The 17,637-nt window shown below is 37.0% G+C and overlaps 1 long non-coding RNA gene across 2 annotated transcripts; it reads right to left on the reverse strand.

Moving 5' to 3' along the window:
* Window positions 1–859: 859 nt before the first annotated feature.
* On the reverse strand, window positions 860–16,164 carry LOC126766864 (uncharacterized). 2 transcript variants are annotated; one of them, XR_007668963.1, is made up of 5 exons: window positions 15,954–16,164; window positions 15,667–15,839; window positions 13,607–13,752; window positions 1,378–1,444; window positions 860–911 (listed from the first exon to the last, which is right to left on the reverse strand). It is a non-coding gene; the product is annotated as an uncharacterized LOC126766864 (long non-coding RNA). The 2 variants fall into 2 exon arrangements; XR_007668962.1 differs by lacking the exon at window positions 860–911 and adding an exon at window positions 1,069–1,176 and having other exon boundaries at window positions 15,954–16,163.
* Between the last annotated feature and the right edge of the window lie 1,473 nt (window positions 16,165–17,637).

A 17,637-nucleotide genomic window follows, 5' to 3' on the forward strand; every position in this document is an offset into this window, starting at 1 on the left:
AACTTTGTGTCCGGTAGATACTTATCAGAATTGTTTTTTAAATTTTTTAAAAATCCACCACCTTCTTTAATTTTTGCCCATTTTTTTTAAATTGCAAGTGGCCTGCCCCCGAAACCCCCCCCAAAAAAGACCTGTTTTATATGAAAAAAAAATTTAAAAAAGACCTCTTATTAAATAAATCTTAGTGCTTTTTTTAAAATTTTGAATTCCCTGCTAATAAAAATTGGGTAAAAAAAACAATTTCCATTATTATTTTTTAAAATTTGTCTGTTTTTTACAAAACCAAAGGGGACCCATATACATATGACATTCATAATAACAAGTGTCGCACGCTTCTTTCGCATCTCCGTTGTCACTGTCAACCAATTTTTTGTTGGTGACATATTCACATGTGTACGCATATGTATGTATGCATGCTTGTGCATTATTTGTTCGGAAGTGTATACAAATATATGTATGTACATACCCTGCCAACCATGAGCGGGTAGAACACCAGATAATTAGCGGGTAACACGGTGGTAAACGTGGTGGTAAACATATAGAATGTTTCTTAAGCCTGGCAGATATTTTACCTACTCACGTACGTATACATGTGATCATACATCTTTGTTGCGCTCATTCAGCAGTGTCATATAAAAAAGTATATCTGTCCTGCTCTAATATCCCCAATCGACGGTTGATGCAGGGTTACATTTTCTCTTTTTAAATAGCTGATGCAGGGTTGCATTTTTAATTCCTACTTTTAAAATTTAAAAGAAAACTTTTTAATTTTTTAAAATTTTTATTTTATTTTATTTTTTACATTTTTACATAAAATTTATTATAATTTATATATAAATAAAAATATGTTTAATTTAAAAAAATAATTAATATCTGAAAAAAGATTAATTAAAGAAAGGAATTATTACAACCTGAAAATAAAAGAGTGTAAAAATATTATAAAACACAAATACCTGAAAATAAATAATAATTACATTGAATTTGTAATATCTAAAAGAAAAAGAAAGATTAATTGTATAAAATGATAATAATATCTGTAAAAAAGATTAATATTATCTGAAAGAATAAAATATATTAAATACAAATAGGATTTACTCTGAAAGCAAGGATTAATTAAATAAAAATAGTGATAAAATCTGAAAAGAAAGAATAATTAAATAAAAATCATAATAATATCTCAAATAAAAGAATAATATTATCCGATTATTTAAAATATAAAGGAAACATTTGTTTTCACATATTATTTTGGATTGTGCAGGCCGCCTTAAATGCATAAAATACATATGTACATATATGTATGTATGTCTTTATTTTTGCGTATTATATTGGACTGCGCAGTCCAATTTCAAAGTACACACACTTTTTTCACATACTTACTCAACAATTGATATTTGCCGCTTCTGATGATATACATAGCTGCTGCTGCTACTTCCAATTTCCAATGCTATAAAAATAAATGAAGTAATTAGTTTCAAAATATTGTTAAAAAATCACATAAAATTCATTTACTTACTTTCTTGTCGTACGAGCCTCCTTTACGATGGTACGATCACGAACGACATGCGGCTTTCAATCGTTTTTTTATTACCCTTTTTGGGATTTTCTATTGTCACTATTGACAATAATGTTTTCTCCTTCGCACTCATTCAAATAAATCAAGAGATGAAAGAAACTTTTTTCATCGCATTTAGGTAAACAAAAAATAACCTGAAAATGTGCGTTGGGGTTAGTGTATAAAGAAAAAATGTGTAGTTGTATTGGAATATTTGTCTCAAGCGGGTAGCCGTGGTTGGCAGGGTATAAGTATATATATTATATATGCATGTATACTATATATATGTACATACATAACTACATTACGTGTGCATAAGTGCTGTAACAAAACTAAACGAAGTGTGGTGACAAAAAGTGCAGTGAAGAGAGAAAAAGCAGAGTAAAAGAATAATTACACCTGTGATATACATACATACATATAAAGTGATAGTGCAGTGAGGTAACCTACGAACAAAAGAAGAAAAAGTCATACAAAAACACGAGCACACCTACAGCGCCAACAACAAAAGGACTGGAGAAACACGAAAAAGAAGGAGAGGCACAAGCCCAGACAAGTGACAGCACAGGCAACGCACAAGCGCAGGCACACGCTCAAGGCCCACTCATACATACATACATACACACGTAAACTCATACTATCCCCAAAAGCCCCTGGAGGAAAGCAAAGTGAGTTGTATCGTTTCCTTTAAATTTTTATATTATACACATATACATACATATATGATTTAATTTCACAAAATTAAATTTACGGCCTGACCAAAATTCCGGTCAAAAAAGTAGTGAGAACCGTTACCAAGCTGTTTTCGGTATTCGGTTTATTTTCCGGAAAAAACCGAAAAACCGCTAGCAAAGCAGTTTGGTACTGTATACTTCGGATTAGTGATTGCCGGTAAATGCTTACCTTTGTGTTATAACACAAAAATTATCCCAATAGCAATAAAAACAAAAAAATTTTCAAGTATCTACTTGCAGTCATTTCCAGCAAGACCCCTTATACTTAATCAAGTATAAGCATGATTGCTTAAAATAAGCTACGGCAACCATAAGGATAAACAAGTAAGGAAGGGCTAAGTTCGGATGTCACCGATCATTTTATACTCTCGCATGATAAAGTGATAATAATTTACATATTTTTTTATTTTGCTATAAAATTAATTAGATTAGATCAATTTGTGTACTTTGAGTATTAAATTGTATTTTCATTTCCTAATGTATATACTTACATATTATACAGAGAAGGCATCAGATGGAATTCAAAATAGCGTTATATTGGAAGAAGGCGTGGTTGTTAACCGATTTCACCCATATTTCGTACATGTCATCAGGATGTTAAGAAAATATTATGTACCGAATTTCATTGAAATCGGTCTAGTAGTTCCTGAGATATGTATACTGTATATGGAAATGCCTGAAGAAAACGACTCTGTAGAGTTTGGTTGACATAGTAGTTTCCGAGATATGTACAAAAAACTTAGTAGGGGGCGGGGCCACGCCCACTTTTCCAAAAAAAATTACGTCCAAATATGCCTCTCCCTAATGCGATCCTTTGCGCCAAATTTCACTTTAATATCTTCATTTATGGCTTAGTTATGACACTTTATAGGTTTTCGGTTGTCGCCATTTTGTGGGCGTGGCAGTTGGCCGATTTTGCCCATCTTCGAACTTAACCTTCTTATGGGGCCAAGAAATACGTGTACCAAGTTTCATCATGATATCTCAACTTTTACTCAAGCTACAGCTTGCACGGACGGACGGACAGACGGACGGACGGACAGACAGACATCCGGATTTCAACTCTACTCGTCACTCTGATCACTTTGGTATATATAACCCCATTGGAGGATGGGGTCATGTGTAGAAGTTCACGCAAGTGAGGAAAGTTCTCTGATCGCCATTCACTTGGGAGTGGCCAGAAACGATTCTTTTACATATGACTCAAGCAGCTCACGACTTCCGGTCTTTGACCAAGTATCCTCTGGTTAGCCTAAGAACATCCGTTCGAAGGTGAGCTAAAGTGAGAAGGCGAAACATCCCCTGCATAGGGTTGTGCGCTGGGTTTGGGACCCGCCACGTAAAAAGCCTACCCCAATGAACAGTAACAACCAGCCTCGGATGAGAGACCCCCCTTTTGATGACGACCACGGCAAACGAAATAAGGACTACGATTTAAGGGCATGCACCTGGAATGTCCGGTCCCTTAATTGGGAAGGTGCCGCTGCCCAGCTGGTTGATGTCCTCGTGAAAATAAAGGCTGACATCACCGCCGTCCAAGAAATGCGATGGACGGGACAAGGACAAAGACGAGTAGGTCCTTGTGACATTTACTACAGTGGCCATATAAAGGAGCGCAAGTTTGGTGTGGGATTCGTGGTGGGAGAGAGACTCCGTCGCCGAGTACTATCATTCACTCCGGTGAATGAACGTCTAGCCACAATCCGCATCAAAGCGAGGTTCTTCAACATATCGCTGATCTGCGCCCACGCTCCGACGGATGAGAAGGACGATGTGACCAAAGATGCCTTTTATGAGTGCTTGGAACGCACTTATGAGAGATGCCCCCGCCACGATGTCAAAATCGTGCTTGGCGACTTTAACGCCAGGGTGGGCAAAGAAGGTATCTTTGGCACTATGGTCGGTAAATTCAGCCTCCACGAGGAAACATCCCCAAATGGGTTGAGGCTGATCGACTTCGCCGGGGCCCGAAATATGGATATCTGCAGTACTAGATTCCAGCACAAAAAAATTCATCAAGCTACCTGGCTGTCTCCGGATCGAAAAACTACAAACCAGATCGATCATGTTGTGATAGACGGAAGACACGTCTCCAGTGTTTTAGATGTTCGTGCGCTCCGAGGTCCTAACATCGACTTGGACCACTATCTTGTTGCAGCCAAGTTTCGCACCCGCCTCTGTGCAGCAAAAAACGCACGCCAACAAACACAAGGAAGGTTCCACGTCGAAAAGCTGCAATCACAACAGACTGCCGAACGATTTTCTACTCGGCTTGCACTCCTGCTCTCTGAGAGCACTCATCAACAACTCGGTATAAGGGAACTGTGGGACGGCATTTCAAACTCCTTACGTACAGCTGCATCCGAAACCCTTGGTTTTCGGAAAGTGCAAAAGAACAACTGGTACGACGAGGAGCGCCGCGCCGCAGCGGAGAGAAAACAGGCTGCCTACCTCGCAACGTTACGATCGACCACAATACGTGCGGGATGGGATAGATACCGAGAATTGAAGAGGGAAGCAAGACGCATCTGCAGACAGAAAAAGAAAGAGGCCGAAATGCGTGAGTATGAAGAGCTTGATAAGCTGGCCGACAGGGGTAATGCTCGAAAATTCTACGAAAAAATGCGGCGGCTTACAGAAGGTTTCAAGACCGGAGCATACTCTTGTAGAACCCCCAAAGGTGATCTAGTGACCGATGCCCAGAGCATACTTAAATTATGGAGGGAACACTTCTCCAGCCTGCTGAATGGCAGTGAATGCACAACGCCAGGAGAAGGCGAACATGCATCAGCTTCTTTGTAAAATATGGTCGGACGAAAGCATGCCCAACGATTGGAATTTAAGTGTGCTATGCCCAATCCATAAAAAAAGGAGACCCCACAATTTGCGCCAACTACCGTGGGATTAGCCTCCTCAACATCGCATATAAGGTTCTATCGAGCGTATTGAGTGAAAGATTAAAGCCCACCGTCAACAAACTGATTGGACCTTATCAGTGTGGCTTTAGACCTGGAAAATCAACAACCGACCAGATATTCACCATGCGCCAAATCTTGGAAAAGACTCGTGAAAGGAGAATCGACACACACCACCTCTTCGTCGATTTCAAAGCTGCTTTCGACAGCACGAAAAGGAGCTGCCTTTATGCCGCGATGTCTGAATTTGGTATCCCCGCAAAACTAATACGGCTGTGTAAACTGACGCTGAGCAACACGAGGAGCTCCGTCAGAATCGGGAAGGACCTCTCCGAGCCGTTCGATACCAAACGAGGTTTCAGACAAGGCGATTCCCTATCGTGTGACTTTTTCAACCTGCTTCTGGAGAAAATAGTTCGAGCTGCAGAACTTAGTAGAGAAGGTACCATCATTTATAAGAGTGTACAGCTGCTGGCGTATGCTGATGATATTGATATCATCGGCCTTAACACCCGCGCCGTTAGTTCTGCTTTCTCCAGACTAGACAAGGAAGCAAAACAAATGGGTCTGGCAGTGAACGAGGGCAAGACGAAATATCTCCTGTCATCAAACAAACAGTCGTCGCACTCGCGACTTGGCACTCACGTCACTGTTGACAGTCATAACTTTGAAGTTGTAGATAATTTCGTCTATTTAGGAACCAGTATTAACACCACCAACAATGTCAGCCTGGAAATCCAACGCAGGATTGCTCTTGCCAACAGGTGCTACTTCGGACTGAGTAGGCAATTGAAAAGTAAAGTCCTCTCTCGACGAACAAAAGCCAAACTCTATAAGTCGCTCATAATTCCCGTCCTGCTATATGGTGCAGAGGCTTGGACGATGTCAACAACTGATGAGTCGACGTTGCGAGTTTTCGAGAGAAAAGTTCTGCGAAAGATTTATGGTCCTTTGCGCGTTGGCCACGGCGAATATCGCATTCGATGGAACGATGAGCTGTACGAGATATACGACTCCAGCTCTGAAAGTATTCGACGCTGTACCCGCCGGGGGAAGCAGAGGAAGAGGAAGACCTCCACTCCGTTGGAAGGACCAAGTGGAGAAGGACCTGGCTACGCTTGGAATATCCAATTGGCGCCACGTAGCGAAAAGTGATAATAAGTGGGATAATTTTTGTGTAATAACACAAAGGTAAGCATTTACCGGCAATCACTAATCCGAAGTATACAGTACCAAACTGCTTTGCTAGCGGTTTTTCGGTTTTTTCCGGAAAATAAACCGAATACCGAAAACAGCTTGGTAACGGTTCTCACTACTTTTTTGACCGGAATTTTGGTCAGGCCGTAAATTTAATTTTGTGAAATTAAATCATATATGTATGTATATGTGTATAATATAAAAATTTAAAGGAAACGATACAACTCACTTTGCTTTCCTCCAGGGGCTTTTGGGGATAGTATGAGTTTACGTGTGTATGTATGTATGTATGAGTGGGCCTTGAGCGTGTGCCTTGAGCGTGTGCCTGCGCTTGTGCGTTGCCTGTGCTGTCGCTTGTCTGGGCTTGTGCCTGTCCTTCTTTTTCGTGTTTCTCCAGTCCTTTTGTTGTTGGCGCTGTAGGTGTGCTCGTGTTTTTGTATGACTTTTTCTTCTTTTGTTCGTAGGTTACCTCACTGCACTATCACTTTATATGTACATATGTATGTATATCACAGGTGTAATTATTCTTTTACTCTGCTTTTTCTCTCTTCACTGCACTTTTTGTCACCACACTTCGTTTAGTTTTGTTACAGCACTTATGCACACGTAATGTAGTTATGTATGTACATATATATAGTATTCATGCATATATAATATATGTATATACTTATACCCTGCCAACCACGGCTACCCGCTTGAGACAAATATTCCAATACAACTACACATTTTTTCTCTATACACTAACCCCAACGCACATTTTCAGGTTATTTTTTGTTTACCTAAATGCGATGAAAAAAAGTTTCTTTCATCTCTTGATTTATTTGAATGAGTGCGAAGGAGAAAACATTATTGTCAATAGTGACAATAGAAAATCCGAAAAAGGGTAATAAAAAAACGATTGAAAGCCGCATGTCGTTCGTGATCGTACCATCGTAAAGGAGGCTCGTACGACAAGAAAGTAAGTAAATGAATTTTATGTGATTTTTTAACAATATTTTGAAACTAATTACTTCATTTATTTTTATAGCATTGGAAATTGGAAGTAGCAGCAGCAGCTATGTATATCATCAGAAGCGGCAAATATCAATTGTTGAGTAAGTAAGTGAAAAAAGTGTGTGTACTTTGAAATTGGACTGCGCAGTCCAATATAATACGCAAAAATAAATACATACATACATACGTATATGTACATATGTATTTTATGCGTTTAAGGCGGCCTGCACAATCCAAAATAATATGTGAAAACAAATGTTTGCTTTATATTTTAAATAATCGGATAATATTATTCTTTTATTTGAGATATTATTATGATTTTTATTTAATTATTCTTTCTTTTCAGATTTTATCACTATTTTTATTTAATTAATCCTTGCTTTCAGAGTAAATCCTATTTGTATTTAATATATTTTATCAGATAATATTAATATTTTTTACAGATATTATTATCATTTTATACAATTAATCTTTCTTTTTCTTTTAGATATTACAAATTCAATGTAATTATTATTTATTTTCAGGTATTTGTGTTTTATAATATTTTTACACTCTTTTATTTTCAGGTTGTAATAATTCCTTTCTTTAATTAATCTTTTTTGAGATATTAATTATTTTTTTAAATTAAACATATTTTTATTTATATATAAATTATAATAAATTTTATGTAAAAGTGTAAAAAATAAAATAAAATAAAAATTTTAAAAAATTAAAAAGTTTTCTTTTAAATTTTAAAAGTAGGAATTAAAAATGCAACCCTGCATCAGCTATTTAAAAAGAGAAAATGTAACCCTGCATCAACCGTCGATTGGGGATATTAGAGCAGGACAGATATACTTTTTTATATGACACTGCTGAATGAGCGCAACAAAGATGTATGATCACATGTATACGTACGTGAGTAGGTAAAATATCTGCCAGGCTTAAGAAACATTCTATATGTTTACCACCACGTTTACCACCGTGTTACCCGCTAATTATCTGGTGTTCTACCCGCTCATGGTTGGCAGGGTATGTACATACATATATTTGTATACACTTCCGAACAAATAATGCACAAGCATGCATACATACATATGCGTACACATATGAATATGTCACCAACAAAAAATTGGTTGACAGTGACAACGGAGATGCGAAAGAAGCGTGCGACACTTGTTATTATGAATGTATGTACATATGTATATGGCTCGCATTTGGTTTCGTAAACATACAGACAAATGTGCCAAAGAAATAATATATGTACATTAGGGTGTGCCATTTTGAGGCAACCTTTTTTTTCAACTGAAAAACAGGCTGAAAACTTTCGAAATGTGTAAAAACAAAGTCACTCAAAAGATGAGCTCTTAATATTAATATTAAGAGGTGCCTCTTCCAAATTTTCTGTTTTTCATATAAATTACATGGAAAAAAAAATCATTTTTTTTTTGGGGTGGTTATTGTACGGGCTCAAGGCCCGCGATAGAAACTATGCAATAGCTTAATAAGGATGGTACACAAAAATTAAAGATGGTGGTGGATTTTAAAAAAATTAAACGACAATTGCTGATAAGTATCCTATACCGGACAGCAAAGTTATACTTTCTAGTTTGGGGGCATCAAAGTATTTTTCTACATTATTCTACATTATACCTGGAGTCAGGCTTTCATCAAATTTTGATGAAGGATGGTGATGTGGAAAAGACGGCATTTTCGATAAATAATGGGAAGAACGAAGAAAGCTCCTAGTATTTTTCAGAGAGCTATGGATGATGTGTTAAGGGAATACATTGGAAAATTTGGCATGTGCGTATAGATGATATAATTGCGGACTATAAGGAGCATACGAGACATTTGAGAAAGGTTATAAATATACTATGGAAAGCGAATATGAGGATTTCGTTGGAAAAATCTAGGCTTTATGAAAGGAAAGTCGAATTTTTGGGATATATTGTAGCAAATAATGTGATTAGAAAAATTGAAGCAATTTCAAGGTATCCATTACCAAGAACGGCACGTCAGCTTCGTAGTTTCTTGGGAATGAAAGGTTACTAAAGGAAGTTTATTAAGGATTACGCAGCGATAGCCAAACCTTTAACCAGGCATTTATCAGGTGAAAATTGTCAAGTTTTTCAACATATGTCTAAAAAAATTGAGGTGCGTTTGGAACTGGATGCAATGATAGCTTTTGAAAAATTAAAACAATTGCTTGCAAATCAGGTTGAATTAATTCAACTCACAAAACAATTTGTGTTGGCAACAGATGCATCAAATTACGCATTAGGTGGAATATTAAGTCAGGAAGGTAAACCTATTACTTTTATCTCTAAGACATTGAATTGCACAGAAAGGAATTATACAACAAATGAAAAAGATCTTTATGCTATAGTTTGGGCATTAAAGACATTAAGGAATTACCTTTATGGTGTTTCGAATTTGGAAATTCAAACGGATCATCAGCCGTTATCTTTTGCGGTTTCTCCGAGAAATCTTAATGTAAATATGAAAAGGTGGCATGCTATAATTGAGAAATATGCTCCTAAAATTATATATTATATAAACCAGGTAAAGTTAATAGAGTGGCAGATGCATTGTCTAGACAGTATTTGAATCAGGTTTCTGATGATTCATCGGAAAATTAAACTCAACATTCGGCGGAAAGCTCAGATAATGTACAAATTCCGGAAACGAAAAAACATTTAATCAGTTTAACAGCAAATATTACTGGGAAAGGGACGTTTTACGATACATGAATCGGTAAATAATTTTTGGAAAGACTATGCATATTATTGAATTTGATACAACAGAGAATTTGATGACGATTTTAAAAGAATTTTTGAGACCAATGAGATATGTATATATTTTTTTTCAATATGTTGCCACTAACGGGTCTGGTATAAACTATGTATGTCACCACCACCGTTGTCTTTTCACAATTTTTAATACTTCAGTTTTTTTTTTTCTAACTGTCACCTCACCACCGTTGTCTTTTGACAACTTTTAGTACTTTTTTTTAATTTGGTTTGGTTTTTGGTTTTGACAACTTTTAGTACTTTTTTTAATTTGGTTTGGTTTGGTTTTTTTATAATTTGGTTATCGCGTTACCGTCACCGAATTTTTAGTTTCCGTAAGAGATTTTATGGTTTTTGTAACTAGTGCCATCCGGTACGGCTCGAAGGACCATAGAACGACTCTGCTCAAAAACCGAATTAAAAAGCGGGAAAAAACTCGTAGCTGACTGACGCTACGTATGTATATGCGTGCGGATCGTACAAGAAAGAGGCTCGGCGCCGTCCGTCAGTACCTTTTGTCCATTGTGTCCGGTGTCCTTGTGTGTGGTGTATATGTTGCAGGTGTGTTGAGTGTGAGGTGTGGATGATGAATATGGTGTAGATGTGTTGAATATGATGTGTGGATGATATATATGGTGTAGTCGTGTTGAGTATGGTGTGTATGTGTGGAGTAGAAGTATTATATTAAGAGGGGGGTCAGGTGCTCATTTAGCCAGATATAGATACAAATGATCCGGATGACGACAGTATGAAAATAGGTAAAATCAAATTATAACTCGTCCCACTCCCCATGTAACGCGTTTGTTTAAAACTACTAAAAGTGCGATAACTCAATAAATAAATGCGCCAGAGACATAAAATTTTACACCCACGATGTTATAATATAGTTTCAGAGGAGCTAGTATCAAAATTGAACAATGTGTGTGGCACTGTCCACCTTATAGTGAAATCCCATATTTCTTGATATTATGCTGACTTTCCTGTGACGTACAAAATCGCAATACAGTAAATATCACAAATCAAGTAAAATTTAATTTATCGAGATAAAACTTTAAAAATAGTGAACTTAGGCTCAAAACCCGATCATAATACTTTCCATAGTCCCCATAAGATTTCGAAATTCTTATTGACTTTATTCCAAATATACCGGTCAATCTGCAAGGTTTCTTAATGAAATCATGTAATATGTTTTTATGGTAATAACATATTGTAACGAAAAGAATAGATAAAATCGTGACAAAACTTTCCTTAACCCCCATATTTTTATATAAAGATTTTCGAACTTGTGGAGGACTTTATATTATATATGTATATTAGTCAATGTCTGAGATATCTTAATAAAAATTTTTCTAATACAAGTGTGTATTTGTGCCTAAAAGAGATAAAATCGAGTAAATACTTCTCATAGCTCCAGCATACTAAATATTAACATTTCATTTTCAATCACTAGTCCCCATAAATGTGGCTCAAGTTCATTGATGCAACGTTGAATCTTCTCCAATGGGGCACTGGTGGTTGTTTCTTGTTGCAATATACCTATGGTTTTAAATAATCCTATAAAAAGAAAGAGAAGACGATCTGGAAATGGCTCTTAGAGTAATTAAGGTGTTTTACGGGGTTTTACGGGTATTTTTAAAACCACATATTGACCAGATCCATATCATTCAATATCGTCAAAAAACACTAGGTTATCAAAGAGCTGAAACATCCTATGAATCTCCGGTGACGAAGTATATACCACGATGCCTCGAAATAAGCATCCACAACCCCGAAGGAGTGATCCCGAGGAAACACCATTCCAGAAGAGGAGGACAACAGAGCCACGAAGAAAGCCGTTATAAAAAAATCCCCCATTGCTAAGCTCATCCGAGGTCATAGATGGCAGACACTGAACGGCCTGGTTAACAATACTTAATGAATAACAACTGAGAAGTCACCTGAATAGTCCCCGACAGCACAAATTAAGAAATCCATCAACGAAGTAGGACCACGATACTGACAAATGATCTGAAAATGTTTAATGTATACGTCGTTAGGTTGGTCTTATAGGCTCAGTGGAGTTAATTCCTGATTAGTGCTATGGTCCCAGTTCTGAACACTAACTCCCATAAAGTTTCGTGTCAACCCTCGAGTGGGCTCCCTGAAATACTTAGATAACCACAGGGACCGAAAGTGCAATCATACGATCGAGCGGCGATAGTTGCTTGAAGCACGGACCCTTATGACATGAAAACATTAAAAAGGTGCGAATAGACGACGAATCAAATGCCTCCAGAAGGCAAAGCAAGATTGCACGGCAACTGTCTGCACACAAACAACCAGACAACAAGACCCCCTCATCCAAACGAATTTCGCGAAATCGACACACGTCTCTAATGCAAGAAATCTTTCTGAAAATGAGAGCAGAAGCGAATGAGGTGCTCCTAAAGTGTGACGAATCCCTCAAAGGATGGAGCTAACAATGCCAAGATAGCCGAACGAACGCAACGAGATCCTTAGATGCATGCAACGAACTAGCTGATGTCTCCACGCCTGTGACAATTCCTCGTAAATGGAATGCACCAAGTAATAAAGCGTTAAGTTTTTGGAATTAGAAATAAAGATAAGTATGTGTAGTAGTCATGACTTTGGGACTTTTATTTAAAAAATCCAGTAATCTAACTCCAAAGTGAGATGCGAGGTAGATTATTTATTTTATGAGTTAATTTTTTTGAAGTGGTTAAATTTTTGAAGATTCCAACTCTGAAAAAGGAACTGGAGGGACGTGGTTTAGTACATGATAGAATAAAGACCGAATTACTATCACGGTTTCGAACGGCCATTTAAGCGGAAAACACTAGTGCTGAAGAATATGCTCTTTAATCGGAACTAGATGAAGAAACAACGAACATAAAAGAAAACGACGAGTTTCAGTGCGCATCAAAAGTTAAGGATATGGACACATTTTTGTCTGCAATTTCGCAGATTTCAACTTAAATGTCACAGATGTCAATGCATCAATTGTAACGATTTTATCGAGTATCCTCACAATCAGAAAATCAAAATTCTTGATAAACAATATTACAGTTCATTATTGGATCGATTTGACGTCAAAAATAAAACCAATAACAAAAAAAAAAATAAAAAATAAAAAAGCCTGTCAAGAAAGTATCGGGAATTCTTCATTTTCCCCTCTCATAACCCTCTTATATGGAAGACAGGTACATTTTTTTCCTAGGTTGGTACATCTCTCCTGACATAAACAGCTGCTGTAAACACACTTGTTGACCGATCGCGCTAATTTTTGGCATCATAATTAAGGACAGTTGTACCAAGCTAGTAAAAAAATTTACCTGTCTTTCATATAAGCAGGAGATTTAAATGAGGAATTCCCGATATTTTCTGGACAGGGTGTATATGTACATATTTATAAGTACAATGTTTGCATATAATTACAATACTTACTGTTGCTGGAGAATTTAGTTTGACGACACACGGTAAAACAGCCAAACCACCTTTCTGTGCTATAACACGAGTACTATTCTTTGTACTAAAATGAGATTGACTTGATTCCATGAAATGGTTTTTTATAGGTGACATTTTACTGACATCTGCAAAAACACAATAAGTACAGCTTAAGGATAAAGATTAAACAGAGATTTTATTGTACAGTTTGGCAAGTCTACCTAGTAAGAAAAGACTAAACTGAGACTAACAAAATTCGCATTTTCACAGCACATATGAAAATCTCTCAAATTAGAAATTTGTAACAGAGCGAAAAGCGGTATTATCTATTTTCATACTCTTGCCACATGTAATATTCTAAGCTATATACACTATAAGGTACCCTAAAATTAAATCAAGCTTTAAAATTTTCGCCATTTCAAAATCTTTTACAGTTGACGAAGTTAAAACCTTATTCCGAACATATTTTTCATGAAAGTCTCAACCAGGTACCTCCAAGCTTTCATAATTTTTGAAATATTGTTAAATAATAAAGACATTTTGTTCTACCGCGTAAACCCCCATTTTTACTAAGCCTAAACTCTGCAACAGTTCATTTGTTTTTCTTTAGGGTTGTCAACACTTTACTATATACTTGCCTGCAAATTTAAATTAAATTTAATTTTGGGACACCCTGTATTTAATTTCAATATGTGAACAAAACTATTAAACTCTGTAGCAACATGTTTCAAGAGTATAATATGTTTCATTAACACTGCGATGTCAGAGGACATGACCAAATTTGCTTCCATGCTGCATAACATGGAACTACTCAGCAATCTGCATTCTTATACCCTGAACAAGGTATATTAAGTTTGCCACGAAATTTGTAACACCCAGAAGGAAGCGTCGGAGCCCTATAAAGTATATACTTGTATTTAAATGATCAGTATGTTGAGTTGAGTCGATTTAGCCATGTCCGTCTGTGGTCTGTGTGTATATATACAACTGGACCCTCAGTTTTTAAGATATCGTTTTGAAATTTTGCAAACGTCATTTTCTCTTCAAGAAGCTGCTCATTTGTCGGTACTGCCGATATCAGACCACAATAACATATAGCTGCCATACAAACTGAACGATTGGAATCAAGTTCAAAAGTTGGCACAGGTTATTTTCGATAATAATGTAATATACGAAAAAATTGTTCAGATCGGTTAACTATAGCTTATAGCTGCCATACAAACTGAATGATCGGAATCAAATGTTTGCATGGGAAACTTCCTCATTTGACGATATATCTTCGCGAAATTTGGTATGAGTTATTGTTCATATAAATAATGTAATATCGGAAGAAATTGTTCATATCGGATTACTTTAGCATATAGATGCCATACAAACTGAATGATCAGAGTCAAATGCTTGCATTGGAGACTTATTCAGTTAACGAGATATATTCTGCAATTTCACCGTGGTTTATTCTCTAAGGCAACGTTACAATAGTTGAAGAACTACAACATTTCAAAGCATAACAAAACCTGCAATACCAATTGAAAAATCAAAATTAAGTTCTTATGTGACAAAAAATGTTCATAAAATTTAGCATAGATTATTGCCCCAGGTATCTCTTTAATCTTCAAAAGAACTGTTAAGTTCGGACTGCCATACAAACTGACCAATCAAAATCAAGTTCATATATGGGCAACTTTGGCTAAATGTCATCACAACTACTTTTTTCGTTAAATAGCGAACCAATTTTCTTCGCAATGTAATATAGTTTGTAGGTGTAACGGAACTAATTAATATTCTACATTATTTTTGTTATATTGCAATCAGAATTAACCACTATGCAAATAATATATTCTAAGCAAATCGTTTACTATATTAATTATTTTCCACGTGTAACGTGTAGCTTAACGAGACAACAAGTTGAAAATTATATTTTATCATATATCAATAATAAAACAAGGTGTGTTCCAAAGTAAACAGGACTTTGAAAAACAAAACAGAACAAATGATATGTTCCACAGTGAACAGGATTTTGAAAAAAAAAACATATGTTTTTTTCGGTAAAATCAATTTACTTTATTCAAAGTAGCCTCCTTCTGCTCCGATACAGTTTTTTTCACGGTCCAAAAGCATGTCGAACGAGTGTTTTAGCTCTTTGGCCGGTATGGCCGCCAGTATGCCGGTGCAAGCCTTTTGAATGACCTCTACGTCTGCATAACGCTTCCCTTTCATGAGCAAATGCATTTTTCTGAAAAGGAAGAAGTCGCACGGTTCCATATCAGGTGAATACGAGAAGTGGTTAATGGTTAAAATGTGAATGTTGGATTCTGAGCAATTTTTGCGGAACAAACCGCGTACACACCTTTCGTAAGCCCAAATGTTCGGTCAAAATGCTATAATTCGATGTTTTGGAGATGTTCAATTCCATTTCCATGAATTTCAATAATGATTTCGGCCAATTGATGAATTTACGCACAGTTTCGATGGAATTTCCTGTTATCACGGACTTTGATTGGTCCACATGTTGATCAAAAGTCCTTTTTACTTTGGAAAGCACCTTGTAGAGCATTAATTTTTTAAACATAATTATCCTGTTTTAAAACCCTACAAAACAAAACAAAACCTAGGTAATAAACAAAGTTGGAAGGTTAGGTAAAGTGTAACCAGGTAAAAAACATATGTACGAGGTATGACAATTAAGTAATGAGACTGATTCCATAAAAACCGTATATTTGAAAATTATTCTACAACTCTGCCATCCCCTTCAAGGTAGTCCCCTTGGGCAGCTATACAGCGATTCCATGATTCCGTTTTCCATGCTTTTTTTACGAAACAAAAAAAGTCACAGGGTGACATGTCGGGTGAATAAGGCGGCTGTTGCAACACGGCGATCCCTTTAGAGGCCAAATACTGGGACACGCTGAAGGCGGCGTGGCACGGCGCGTTGTCGTGATGAAGGATCCAGTTACGAGCGATGTCTAAGCGCACCCTGTTGACTCGTTTTTGCAATCTTTCGAGTACCTGGCAATAGTAGACTTGATTCGCAGTTTTCCCCGGTGGAACGAATTCTTTGTGGACGATTCCACGGCTATCAAAAAAGGCAATAATCATCGTTTTCACCTTCGACTTGCTCATGCGAGCTTTTTTCGGGCGGGGGGCGCGCGGAGACAACCATTGTAAGCTTGGGCACTACTAAGACCACTATCACCATACACTCTTACAATTTTATCGTACGTTTTCGGAGCTGTTTCGCCAAATCAGGCGCAAAATTTTATCGCGACGCATTGCTCTTGATTTCGTTTTTCCATTTTCGTGACGAGCACTACAAACACACGTCTACTCAACTTGACTCAACGCAGGCGAACTAAACAAGCTAGGGCGATGGTACATATATCAATGGAGAGGGGAGGGATGCCGGAAAAAGAGAAAGGGAATTTCACAGGTCACAGGGTCACAGGTTTACCACAAGCGCGGCAATAAAATCAGTCTGTCTCTTTTTTTTTAAATAATCATTATTTTTTTGAAATATTTTATTATTTATTTATTTATTATTAATATTTAACTGCTAATTTTTTTTGTATATTTTTTATTGGTGTAAATATTTTATATTAATTTATAATAATGCCAAGAGTACCTAGGCAGTCGCAGGAACAAAGGCGTCGCAATGCTTTGAATCGAAGCCGACACAACATAGCCAAAATTTGAAAATAAATCGACTGAGGAACGCCGGCTATACTTGTATTGCACAATTACGCAGATCAGAGAATTCGGGACAGTTCTGCACGTTCCAAAAGACGACAAAATCTAATTCACAGAGCTGCGAAGCAGGAGCGCGACGCAATAGGACATTCAAACCAACGACTGGATTCAGAATGCAGAGCTGAGGAGCAGAAACGCAACACCACGGAACATTTAATTAGGCGAACGAACCCAGAATGTAGGTCAGCGAAGCAGAAGCGCGACACAATAGGACGTTCAATAAGGCGTTTGATTTCGGACTGGTGAGTTCAGGAACAGAGACGCAACACCGCGGAACACTCCACCAG

This window comes from Bactrocera neohumeralis, unplaced genomic scaffold (assembly GCF_024586455.1).
Source record: "Bactrocera neohumeralis isolate Rockhampton unplaced genomic scaffold, APGP_CSIRO_Bneo_wtdbg2-racon-allhic-juicebox.fasta_v2 ctg2731, whole genome shotgun sequence".
Taxonomy (NCBI): Eukaryota; Metazoa; Arthropoda; class Insecta; order Diptera; family Tephritidae; genus Bactrocera; species Bactrocera neohumeralis.